Raw genomic sequence first — 13,764 nt, forward strand, 5'->3', positions numbered from 1 at the left:
AACCCCACGCCACAAGAACAGCTTTCCATCAAGCCCCAGACACTCATAGGTACTGACTTTGCCGCCCGCCCACCCACCCCCTTTTATCTTCCCTACTGTGCTCTCTGTATATGGACATCTTGCATAAAACCTGCACTACCTTGTAAATAACTCTTATTCTGTAAATAACTTAAATTCTCGTTTAACTTTTTGTAAATACAGCACCTTATTTTATCTAGTATATCTATTTTATTTGTTATTCTTTTTAACTTTTATTTTTACTATTTACTGTTAATTTTCCCTCCTATGCCAACATACCAAGAAAAATTCATTTTATGTTCTAGTACTTGGCAATAAATATGATTCTGAATATCAGTTTGACTAAGGCAGAGCATTAGGATTAGCATTAGGATGCATGTATGTCTTTGTATGTGTGTGTGTGTGTGTGTGTGTGTTGCCATAAATGAGATTGCTGTCTTCAAGCTGTATCGTCCTAATTTAAGCTTGCTTTGGGGGATAAAAGGGTAGCATGGACTATTGGCCTCCAAAGTGATGTGGTCATTTTGTGTCCTTCGATCCACATCAAGATCCATTTGAATTTTCCTCTTTGGCAAAATGAGTGTGACTTTTTGCTATTTGTCAATCACGTTGTCCTTAACACCTCGTGAAAAAGTTTGAGTATAGATAAAACAGGTCCTCACATGTCACTGCTCTTGCCAAGAAGGCCCAGCAGTGTCTTCACTTCCTGCCGCATCTGAAGAAGGCGAGTCTCCCCCCACCCATCCTAATCACATTCTGCAGAGGCACCATAGAGAGCATTCTGACCAGCTGTATCACTGTCTGGCATGGCAACTGCAAGGCCTCTGACCACAACTCCCCACAGCAGATAGTGAAGACAGCTGGGAAGATCATAGGAACTGCTCTCCCATCCATCCAGGCCATCTACGGTGCACAGTGCACCTGGAAGGCTCTCAGCATCGTGAAGGACCCCACCCACCCTTCCCACATCCACTTCACCCTCCTACCCTCTGACAGGAGGTACTGGAGCATCCGTGCTGCCTCTACCAGACTATGCAACAGTTTCATTCCTCAGGCTGTGAGGTTCCTCAACAGCCTGAACACTTAGACCTTCCATAAAATGACTTTTTGACCTTCTCACTCACTGTCTGTGTCAGGTGTGCTTGTGATGTTTAGGTCTGTGAAGTAATTTTTGTTTTTAATGCACTTTTTGTTTTTAATATTCATTGTGTGTTATTTGTTTTTATGTGGCACCACGGTCCATGTGAAACATAATTTCGTTCCCCTGTATGTATGAGACATGCATATGAGGACATGACAAATAAAAGCAGTCTAAGTTAGTGCTTTTTAAATCTCATATTTACACTTTAATGTGCACCAGAATGCAATTCAACAGATAAAGAAATGCATAGCTGTGGCATAATCAAAAGCAAAACAGTCCAAAAAGTACAACTGGACATGGAGGCGGTGGTTTCACACACCTTATGCACTTCTTAAGTTGTGTCGCATCTTCGCTTGAACTGAACCACAAGGACCGCCTGCATTCCAACACTATTTGTGAGAACCGCACACCTCTCGTACCGGCGAACAAAGGCAGTGTCTTGATGCATGCTCAATAATCCAGGTAAGGGAATCAAAGAAGTTGTATCCAGATGAACTGATTCAACCTTCTTTGAACAAGATTCAATACCTGTGTCCCAGCTTTTTTCTGTTCTCCTTCCTACAGAGCACTTCATTGACTCGTCCTTTTGTGAGGATGGTGGATGAAGTTAATATCTGGTGTTGGCACTCATACCACACTAACACAATGCTATATGTGAACTAAGTGCTTCGGCCAAAGTGAATCTGAGGTAGCTGATGTATATCATCACCATCGCAAGATCTGTATATTCGATGCAGATCTTGTGATGGCCATCAGGCAGTTGTAATTGTTGACCCTTTTTGATTGTTTTTGTCTGCATGTTCATGAATTACCCTGAATATTGATGAAATACTTGTTAATGGTTCGGTCATCCACTCCAGACACGGCCAATTGTGTCTGTAGAGATGCCTGACCAAGCTGGCGGTAACATGGGGATTCTATCCGGCGATGCCCGTGTTGGTAGGCAACGGAATAGACCACCAGGCCACCCGGACGCCCACTGTGGTGTCTTACATGCTTGCTGCAAGGATGTAATGATGTGTTCTGGGACCCCTACCTTTACAGTCGACCTGCTAGATCCCATCAGTTCAGCACTGTCCTTAAGAATTTATTTCATTGACATTAAGTGTGGATGCATCCGGGAGGCCATAAAGAGGTATCATCATCATGATGCACCACTGTGGAGATCCGTTAGAGGGCCGAGATCCCGTCTCGGGAGTCAATGATAGTGTGTCGGCGAGCTTACCTTGGGATCAATCCTGGGTTTCCTCTCTCTCTCAGCGGTGGCAGGCGTTTAAGATGAATCTCAGACCGTGGTCGTTTGCCGGGGTACATCAGACAGAAGATTGGGGACACTGGGTTCAAACAGGCACATTTCCAGTAATAAAAAAAGCACTGTCAATAGAAGCTGCAGTTGTGAAATTGCACTTGGCCTTCAAAAATACAGTCTGTTGATGCAGGGCCCCCACCTGCAGCCTCGGTACATGAGGACACCGCCGGCCGTCTGGGTCATGCTGCACCTGTTTACCATAAAGATGTCTCTTCTCTTCTGAATGAAACACGCTGGTCCATGTTTAGAGCACATTTAAAGGATATTTGTTGCAAACACACTTCTTTTATGCGAACGTCATCAGTAGCTGGATTATAAATCTCAGGTGTGACAGGGTGAGTTGATGAGCACCTTTAGAAACAGCCGCCTCATTTAGGCTTGTGTAAAGGTAAAGACTACCTGACTACTGTGTGGAAGTTCCTTCGTGAGACAGACCCGGGTTTGGCCGGGGGTGGTGTAGTCATTCAAATGGTTCAAATGACGGGGTTTAAAAGGGTGATCAACAAACAAAACATCCTTTTTTTTTAATCTAACTAGCTAGCCCCTTCCCTTCTGCTTGCTCCTCATCTTAGAAAAACAAATAAGTAAAAAATAAAGCTGGAATGTTTCATTTCATTTCGGCAAAACAGGCACACACAAAAAAAAGGTTGTGCAGTTTTACTAAATCCTGAAATAATATATGATTGATTATTTATTAAACTAATAATTTGTTATTTACAAATGTAAATATCAGTTTTTTTTTTTAATTGAGTGGCTTGACTCGTACCCTGTCGCGTTGCTCTGCCGGCAGATTGAAGCTATTTGCTGCCCTCTACAGGTGGCGTCTGTGAATGACAACCCAGAGGCTTCAGCGTTGGCCGACCTCAGGAATGCTCCAGCAGGAGTAGTGTTGACTAGAGGAATGTGAACGCACGCGTGTCCCTCTGTTTGCAAAACGCCTTGAAACGTGTGTGGTCCCCCAGTCATGATGTAAAGGCTTGCTCGGTGAGCGACTGTTTGAAAACAGCCTGACAAAAAGCAAATCTCCCTCTTCGGGCTCAGAGCTTGCAGGACCGTTCTTCACATTAACGCCTGAGGCATGGGGTCTTGACTGAGAGTTGGATTAGAGGATGACACCAGTCAGGATGTGGAGGGAGGGTTTCTGATTTAGTTCCTAGATGTGTTGAGAGTCAAACCTCCTCCTGCAGCTAAACAGGATTGTTGTTCACTGAAAAACAGGAGTCAGTACAAGGTGGAAAAGAAACATATAAAGGTATAAGAGAGGAAGAGAGGGACAGAAAAGGCAAATGAGAATGCAGGGAAGCGAGGAGGAGGAGGAAGATAAGGGGAGGTAGGGAATAGGAGATAGAGTGGGAGAAAAAAAAAAGAAGAGGGAGTGAATTATGGCGAGATTTGCAGGGAAACGAATCGAAATTCAGCGCACACTTGTCATCCCTGCTCCCTGCGACCAGCCGGCATGACGCGGCGTACGCACTGATTGTCCTCTTCTTCTTCCTCAGCTCGTTCAAACATCTCATCGGTGGACTGGAGGACGTCTCAAACAAAGGCTACGAGGACGCAGGGGCCAAGGCCAAGTAAGTGTTTGAGACCCCAAATGTGCAGACACACCAACACAAATGCCCACACACACAACAATCTTTTTTCTTTGTCTTGTTCTTCTCTTCATCCTTCCCTCCCTCCTCCAAGTTATCAAAGCATAGGATTCTGTTTCTTATCGCTGTAGTGTAGATATTCCCACCCCTTCACACACACACACACACACACACACACCATCCAAAAGACCTGGGTTCTGACCTTGAGGCTAAATAGAAAAAAGCAGAATGGGTTTCATGTGTACGGTGCATCCATAATCGTGGAGCTTTTGCAGGCCGTAGCAAAGCGGTGCAGAGTTTGTACATTCAGCGGTGCGGCGCGGTGGCGTGCAGGGAATTTGTCTTTGACCCTGCAGGCAAAAAGGCCATCTGCATTCACCGCTGACAAAGTTAGTATACCGATTATATGCGCACACACACACTGAGAAGTGTGCGTGTGTTTGTATATGTACAGCACGTTGGGTATGTAGCGTTTACCTACGCCACCAGTAAAAACCCTTCACCACCTGCTGGATGACTCAACACGTTTGAGAATCATGCTGAAACACATTTTATTTGGGATACAATAATTGCGGTGCAACTTTGGCAGCATCCACCAGGCAGATATCAACAATTAACACATTTGAACAGTACGTACTGACATTAATGGCACGGGCACTGAAGCATCTCATAATGTACTGCCAAGGGGGCAGTAAAATGCATGCAGTGGACAGTAAATTATACATATCTATCATATAATAGCCTCTTCCTGTTACATAATCAAAAGAAACTTTGCACAGTTACAATTTAGACACAACTCAACAGCAAGAGCACCTTATACAGCACATTTCCACAGAACTGCAGCATAGCAGTCTCAACACAAGGTTGAACGATAAAAGGTTAAGTGTTGCGTAAGAACCAACACAATAAAATGTAACATTCGAATACATCAAGTGACCCAAAGTAGTTGAATAAGTCGTAGCTTGAGAAAAACCAAGGCTGAAAGGGTATTTACGTCTTGAGAGTCCTCTTTAAAACATCTACTGCTGTGGACTTCTGTGGACCCTCCGGCAGCCTGCTCCACAGTTACGGTCACGGCACCAATGTTGCTTTAAAAACCGCCAAAGAATCTTAAAGTCCATTTTAAAAGACGCAGGGAGTCAGTGCAGGGTTTGTAGAGAAGATGCGATGTGTTCTCCTCTCTGTTAGGACTCGTGCTGCAGCATTTTGGATCAGTTGAACTGTGTCCATTTGTTTCTTTGGTTGGTTACCTAAAAGGGCATGGCAGTCCATCTTGCTATCGTTTAATGCCAGCAGCCATACCAACATGTACCCTGGCTCTCCCAAATGACAGAAGCTAAGCAGGTACGGGCTTGGTTACTGCTTGGATGGGAGACCTCCCGGGAAAATGAGTTGCTGCCGGAAGTGGTGTTGGTGGGCTAGTAGGGGGCAGGCTTCCCTCTGATCCTAATAAAAACAACAAATATCAAATGCCAGTGCCCCAGTGCGGTGACAGTGACAGGGACACTGCTGTAGGAGATGCCGACCTTCGGATGAGACATTAAACCGAGGTCCCGACTTACTGTGGTCATTAAACATCCCATGGCACTTATCATAAACAGTAGGGGGTCCCCTGGTGTCCTGACAAAATTCCCAATCTGGCTTTCTCCATTTGGCAACCTAATCACACACACACACACACCACGTAATTGGCTCAATAATTTCCTCAAGCTGATGTGTGTTGAGCGTTCTGGTGAAAAATGGCTGCCGTGCATCACCCAGGTGGGTGGTACACATTGGTGGTGGTTGAAGTGAGTTACCCCCTTCACTGCGAAGCACTTTGGGTGTCTAGAAAAGTGCTCTATAAATTATTATCATTAATCAATTACTGTTCATCCATATTCTGATACCGGTGAAGCAGTTAAAACAGAGATGGCACTTGGGTTGGTTGGCTCAGAGGCAAATAGAGTTGAGTGTCATCAGCATACATATAAAAGTATACTCACTGCTTATCATTGAAGAGGTAGACACTTCAAATGCTGTAGGTTGCAGCTGGAAATGTGTTCAGTTGCACATCATGGAGACACCCTGAATCACTTGAGACATGCTTGATGCTCTTAGATTTTAACTCTCAAATCATTACAATCTCAATCACCAGTCTCAATTGTCGTTGTTAATGAAAGTAGGAGGGAATAGATTTTTTTTGTGTGGTTGGGATCACATTGGAGAACAAGCAACAGATTGTCTGGCACCAGAGCTCTGCTAGAACATTGAAATGAGTGCTGGGATGACTATCTCTGAGTTTTGCATTTTACAAAGAGATACATCCACTTTCACTGTGCACTATGAGGACTCAACAATCCCCTCTGGACTCTAAAGACTACCCACTGTATTACTTTCAGATCCCAGTCACATAGAAACATACTAACAGCATGCAGAGCTTGAGGTGAATTCATTTTCAAATCAGCCCACTAACAGTAAAAAGTGTAAATGCTACTCATAAGAAACATGACTCCTCAGTTATTCCATTCAGACAGGAGATATCAACTTTTCGGAGAAAATGTTAAAAATGCACTCTCTTAATTGGATGGATTCAAATTGGTTCCTATCAGTTCTGATGGCAGTGTAAAAGAGCCAGCATGTGCCCTGTGGTGGATACAGACCCATAGTTAAAGACCCTCTGCAGCAGGGGAGCACTACAATTATCCATCTGGGTCCTCGTAGGTTAACAGACGCTGTCCATCTGTGCCCTTCTGTAATGGGTTCAGCCACTCAGCGGAAGATGCTTACATACACAAGCCATCATAATTACCCCTAGAAGGGTTTGATTGTGTGGGGGTGTGTGTGTGTGTGTGTGTGTGTGTGTGTGTGTGTGTGTGTTGATCATCTCCAAATAAGGGCTCAGGTCGAGGTCTGGGTAGATTAGATAGTAAGTGAACAATCAGTTGCCATACTCAGTGTGTTGGATGCAGGAGAAGTGTGCAGGAGTAAAGACCTGAGCGACTCTGACGAGGATCAAATAGTTATGACCAGACAACGGGGTCGGAGCATCTCTGAAACAGCAAGGCTTTGTGGGGTGCTCCCGGTCAGCAGTGGTGAGTATCTACTGACAGTGGTCCGAGGAGAGACAAACCCCAAACCAACGACAGGATGTTGGGCGCCCAAAACTCATCGATCTATAAGGGCAACGAAGGCGATCCTGTCTGCTCCGAACTGACAAAAGGTCTACTGTGGCACAAGTCACAGAAAATCTTAATGATGGTTATCAGATGAATGTGTCCCCACACAGTGCATCCCACCCTGCTGCATATGGGGCTACGTAGCTGCAGACCGGTCAGAGTGCCCACGATGACCCCTGTCCACTGTCGTCCAAGCACCTACAATGGGTACACGAGCGTCGGAACTGGGCCTTGGAGCAGTGGAAGAAGGTCGCCTGGTCCAATGAATCCCATTTGCTTTTAGATCACGTGGATGGCCGTGTACATGTGTGCCGTTTACCTGGGGAAGTGATGGCACCAGGATGCACTGTGGGAAGACGACAAGCCGATGGAGGAAGTGTGATGCTCTGGGCAATGTTCTGCTGGGAAACACTGGGTCTGGCCATTCGTGTGGATGTCAATTTGACATGTACCACCTACCTAAACATCGTTGCAGAGCAGGTACACCCCTTCATGGCAACGGTATTCCCTGATGGCAGTGGCCTCTTTCAGAAGGAAATTGCTCCCTGCCACACTGCACACATTGTTTAGGAATGGTTTGAGGAACATGATGAAGTGTTCAAGGTGTTGCCCTGGCCTCCAAATTCTCCAGATCTCAATCCGATTGAGCATCTGTGGGACCGACAAGTCCGATCCATGGCAGTTCCACCTCAGGACTTGAAGGATCTGCTGCTAATGTTTGGTGCCAGATACCACAGGACACCTTCAGGGGTCTTGTAGAGTCCATGGCTTGGTTCGTTGGCGCTGTTTTGGTGGCACACGAAAGCCCAACAGTATATTAGGCAGGTGGTCATAATGTTGTGGCTCCTCCGTGTAGCTAAAGAGCTAACATGTCAACATGTGTTTATTTGTGGATAAAAGAGAAAGCTGTTAGCTAACTGTGTTATTCAGACACAACCCGTCTGTTCTTTCATCCTTTTTTTATTATTACTGATATCCTCATCCTAGCATAAAGCTAAGAAAATTATTATGAATAAAGAGTAATGTTGTAATCTGGCCTTGGAACGCCTTGGGATCCCCCGGGAGGAGCTTGAGGGTGTTGCTGGGGAGAGGGACCTCGGGAGTGCTCTACTGAGCTTGCTGCCACCCCGACCCGACCCGACCCCGGATGATGATGAGATGAGAAGAGACGAGTAATTTTGTGCAACTGCACTTTATATTTACATTGCAGAAGTTCAGTCGACAGTATTGTCCCCAACAGCTTGCGTTGTGTTGCATGGCAGATGAATCTGCTGCCACCGAGATCGCCCACGTTACTGTCAACTGACTGTATGTGTGGGGTTATATTTAGGTGACCCCAGGCAGATAGTTGTAAGAGACACTGAGGAAAAAGAAACAACATGAGCGGCACCGACACTGCAAATAGACTTAAAAAAGATTTGTATATTTGTGTTTTTAATTTATTAATACATCCATTATCCAAACCACGTATCCTGCTCTCAGGGTCGCGGGGATGCTGGAGCCTATCCCAGCAGTCATTGGGCGGCAGGCGGAGAGACACCCTGGACAGGCCACCAATCCATCAAACACACACACACACACACACACACACACACACACACACACACACACAATCACACCTAGGGACAATTTAGTACAGCCAATTCACCTGCCCTACATGTCTTTGGACTGTGGGAGGAAACCAGAGCCCCCAGACGAAACCCACGCAGACACGGGGAGAACATGCAAACTCCACACAGAGGACGACCCAGGACGACCCCCCAAGGTTGGACTACCCCGGGGCTCAAACCCAGTACCTTCTTGCTGTGAGGCGACCACACTAACCACTGCGCCACTGTGCCGCCCTGTGTTTTTAATAATTCATCTATTTCAAGCTTGCACTGTTCGTATTGCGCCGGTGAAACTCATGCTAACCTGTACACCTACTTGGCAAATGAAACAGATTCTGATTACAGTTGTGATTCTTTGCAACTCCCTCTTTAGTGTCTAAAATAATACGCTGTCATCAAGATACGTGAAAGACTGAAACGGCCAACTTTGTGTCACCTCCACAGCGCTCAAGTGCTAAATGCTAAATGCTAACACAGAGACACAAAACGTTACCAGTGTTAAGACACCAGCTTTCTCCCCAATTGTACTTGGCCAATTACCCCAGTCCCAGGGAGGGCTGCAGACTACCACGTCTCCTCCGATACACGTGGAGTCGCCAGCTGCTTCTCTTCACCTGACAGTAAGGAGTTTCACCAGGGGGACGTAGCACGTGGGAGGATCACGCTATTCCCCCCCCCAGTTCCCCCTTCCCCCTGAACAGGCGCCCTGACCATCCAGAGGAGGTGCTAGTACAGAAACCAGGACACATACCCACATCCGGCTTCCCACCCACAGACACGGCCAACTGTGTCTGTAGGGATGCCCGACTAAGCCGGAGGTAACACGGGGATTCGAACCAGCGATCCCCGTGTTGGTAGAGGCAATGGAATAGACCGCTACGCCACCCGGATGCACACAGGATACCAGCTTTCTAAACACAGTGTTAAAACAAACCTTCTCACAAAAGTTCGATGACCAAACATGAGTTTGTTTGTTTGTTTGTTTGTTTGTTTGTTTGTTTGTTTGTTTGTTTGTTTGTTTGTTTGTTTGAATCAGAGGCCATACAACACTCACGGGCACCGTAATCTATGAAATTCACTTAAAGTGTGTTTCAGTTTTTGGATTTACAATTTGCATACAATAGCCTCACTTAGTGTCATTGTCACTTGTTTTCCTTTTCAGTGTTGTTGTTAATTGTTGTTTATTGTTTTTTTCATAAGCTTTTATGACTAAAGTGGAGGCACTAAAGTGGAGGCACTAAAGTGGGGGCACTTCAGAGTGCGGGGCATAATTCCTACCTGGGGTCATTAAAACATGACATGTTAACGGCTGACGTTTCATTTAATTGAGCTTCCCGTAGAGGGTGTGGATGTTTACAACGGTAATAAGAGCTTCAGACACACTTATGTAAGCCAGTCTAATAATAGCCCTAGCCTTTAGCTAGCACAGCTCACAGCATTGAGGCAGCGTGGACACCTGACCGGTACACTGGTCAACAGACAGTCAAGGGCAGGAACACTCAGAGGAGCGGCGGAAGCGTCCCTCCTCGCCACATTGGGACACACTTCCCGTCTGTCTCCGCAGCCGGTGTCACGTAGCCACATGAAGGTGTGAAAGAGATGGCGTGAAGAAAAGTTACAGCAAGCTCGCTAGTGGCGTCCTTCCCAAGTCTGACAATGCCGACCACCGGCCAGCCACACGTTGTTAACATTGACTGTTCAACTTTGACTGTCCTACCAGCCGCTTTGACGAGTCAAAAAACTGATATTGTTTTCAAGTTTTATATATATATATGTGTGTGTGTGTGTATACGTGTATATATATGTGTATATATATATATATATATACACTACCGTTCAAAAGTTTGGGATCACCCAAACAATTTTGTGTTTTACATGAAAAGTCACACTTATTCACCACCATATGTTGTGAAATGAATAGAAAATAGAGTCAAGACATTGACAAGGTTAGAAATAATGATTTGTATTTGAAATAAGATTTTTTTATATCAAACTTTGCTTTTGTCAAAGAATCCTCCATTTGCAGCAATTACAGCATTGCAGACCTTTGGCATTCTAGCTGTTAATTTGTTGAGGTAATCTGGAGAAATTGCACCCCACGCTTCCAGAAGCAGCTCCCACAAGTTGGATTGGTTGGATGGGCACTTCTTTGAGCAGATTGAGTTTCTGGAGCATCACATTTGTGGGGTCAATTAAACGCTCAAAATGGCCAGAAAAAGAGAACTTTCATCTGAAACTCGACAGTCTATTCTTGTTCTTAGAAATGAAGGCTATTCCATGCGAGAAATTGCTAAGAAATTGAAGATTTCCTACACCGGTGTGTACTACTCCCTTCAGAGGACAGCACAAACAGGCTCTAACAGGTACTATTTAATGAAGATGCCAGTTGGGGACCTGTGAGGCGTCTGTTTCTCAAACTAGAGACTCTAATGTACTTATCTTCTTGTTCAGTTGTGCAATGCGGCCTCCCACTTCTTTTTCTACTCTGGTTAGAGCCTGTTTGTGCTGTCCTCTGAAGGGAGTAGTACACACCGGTGTAGGAAATCTTCAATTTCTTAGCAATTTCTCGCATGGAATAGCCTTCATTTCTAAGAACAAGAATAGACTGTCGAGTTTCAGATGAAAGTTCTCTTTTTCTGGCCATTTTGAGCGTTTAATTGACCCCACAAATGTGATGCTCCAGAAACTCAATCTGCTCAAAGAAGTGCCCATCCAACCAATCCAACTTGTGGGAGCTGCTTCTGGAAGCGTGGGGTGCAATTTCTCCAGATTACCTCAACAAATTAACAGCTAGAATGCCAAAGGTCTGCAATGCTGTAATTGCTGCAAATGGAGGATTCTTTGACGAAAGCAAAGTTTGATGTAAAAAAAATCTTATTTCAAATACAAATCATTATTTCTAACCTTGTCAATGTCTTGACTCTATTTTCTATTCATTTCACAACATATGGTGGTGAATAAGTGTGACTTTTCATGGAAAACACAAAATTGTTTGGGTGATCCAAAACTTTTGAACGGTAGTGTATATATATATATATATGGCCAGGTGCTGTCCAGGGTGTCTCCCTATCTGCCGCCCAATGACTGCTGGGATCCAGCATCCCCGTGACCCCAAGAGCAGGATAAGCGGTTGAGAAATGGCTGGATGGATGATGGATATATATTCTCCCCCCTTTTTCTCCCTAATTGTACTTGGCCAGTTACCCTATTTTCCGAGCCGTCCCGGTCTCTGCTCCACCCCCTCTGCCGATCCGGGGAGGGCTGCAGACTACCACATGCCTCCTCCGATACGTGTGGAGTCACCAACCGCTTCTTTTCACCTGACAGTGAGGAGTTTCACCAGGGGGACGTAGCGCCTGGGAGGGTCACGCTATTCCCCCCAGTTCCCCCCCCCCTTTCCCCCCGAACAGGCGCCCCGGCTGACCAGAGGAGGCGCTAGTACAGCGACCAGGACACATACCCATATCCGGCTTCCCACACGCAGACATGGCCAATTGTATCTGTAGGGGCCCCCAACCAAGCTGGAGGTAACACGGGGATTCGAACAGGCGATCCCTATATTGGTATGCAATATGCAACGAAATAGACCGCTACGCTACCCGGATGCCCTTTGCAAGTTATATTTAAGTATTTGTTTAAAAGATTGTTGGGATTTACGAGGCTCCATGGCTGAAAATTCATTTTACCTGCCTCAGGTATAATAAGAAATTGTCAGTGAGGGCCAACAGTAGCTAGGTGAGGGGAACACGGTGTGACAGGTGGCTGTGTAACCACGGTTCGGGTAGAGCAGGGGTCATCCCAGAGGTCAGCAGGTCACAACCCCTCTTCCGTCCTGTCACACCCTGGCAGGGTGTTACTTAAGCTAGGTCAACAGTGTGGAGCAAGGTCATATCAGGGCTTTGTCTTTGGGTCAGGCGTGTGGTTACGGGTCATCTAGCGTGTACGAGGGCAGAATATAAGAGCGTGCAGCGTGTTGAGTTTTTAATGAGGTGGATTTGGGGCTTTGCTCCTAAACACCCGACCAGCTGCTGTGTGCATCGCCGCTAAAGCCCCGAGTTAGTGTGTGTGTGTGTGGTGTGTAAATGCCCTGAGTGTGTGGCCTATGGATGGGTGGCACACATGTAACAATAATAATAATATAGTATAATAATAATATGCACGTGTACATACAATGCACTTTTATGGTCTTGAAGTAAGAGAGAGAGAGCGAGAGAGAGAGAGAGAGAGAGAGAGAGAGGTGATATAAGAGGACAATCTGGTCCATAGCAGCAGCGCTGATGTAACATGTTTGACACCTGTGTCCCTTCAGGTCAAGTGGACATAACCCAGTCTGTCGTGTATGTGTACTTTAGGTGTACTCACAGCATTTGTACCATATGGTATTTTTGTGTTTGCAGGTGTGTTTAAGCCCCCCGCGTTGGAGTGTTCACTGTGAGCAGGTGCGGGGTTAAACCCCCCTATAGGCCCATCTTAGAGATGTAGTGACCCTTACAGAGATGTTCTCAGAAGGCCTCAGCTCCCCCCTCACCCGCTAAACACTCACTGGGCCATGGATTCACCATCGATACATGCAGTGTTCACGGACAAATATGGAAATGAGCTAGCCGAGTGCCGCTTGGCCTGGCCCTCTAAACTGTGCATTGGGGTCTGATGCAGGAATACTTCTTATGTCACTGATAAACTGGTTGCGTCATCTCAACTGGTTCGCAATCTTTTTAATGTTAAATCTTAAACTCATGGGCGGCACGGTGGCCCAGTGGTTAGCACTGTTGCCTCACAGCAAGAAGGTCCTGGGTTCAAACCCCAGGCTGTCCCAGGTCCTTTCTGTGTGGAGTTTGCATGTTCTCCCCGTGTCTGTGTGGGTTTCCTCCGGGTGCTCCGGTTTCCTCCCACCATCAAAAAGACAAGCATGTCAGGGTTAATACTCCTGCCAGTG

This window comes from Lampris incognitus, chromosome 17, assembly GCF_029633865.1.
Source record: "Lampris incognitus isolate fLamInc1 chromosome 17, fLamInc1.hap2, whole genome shotgun sequence".
Classification (NCBI taxonomy): Eukaryota; Metazoa; Chordata; class Actinopteri; order Lampriformes; family Lampridae; genus Lampris; species Lampris incognitus.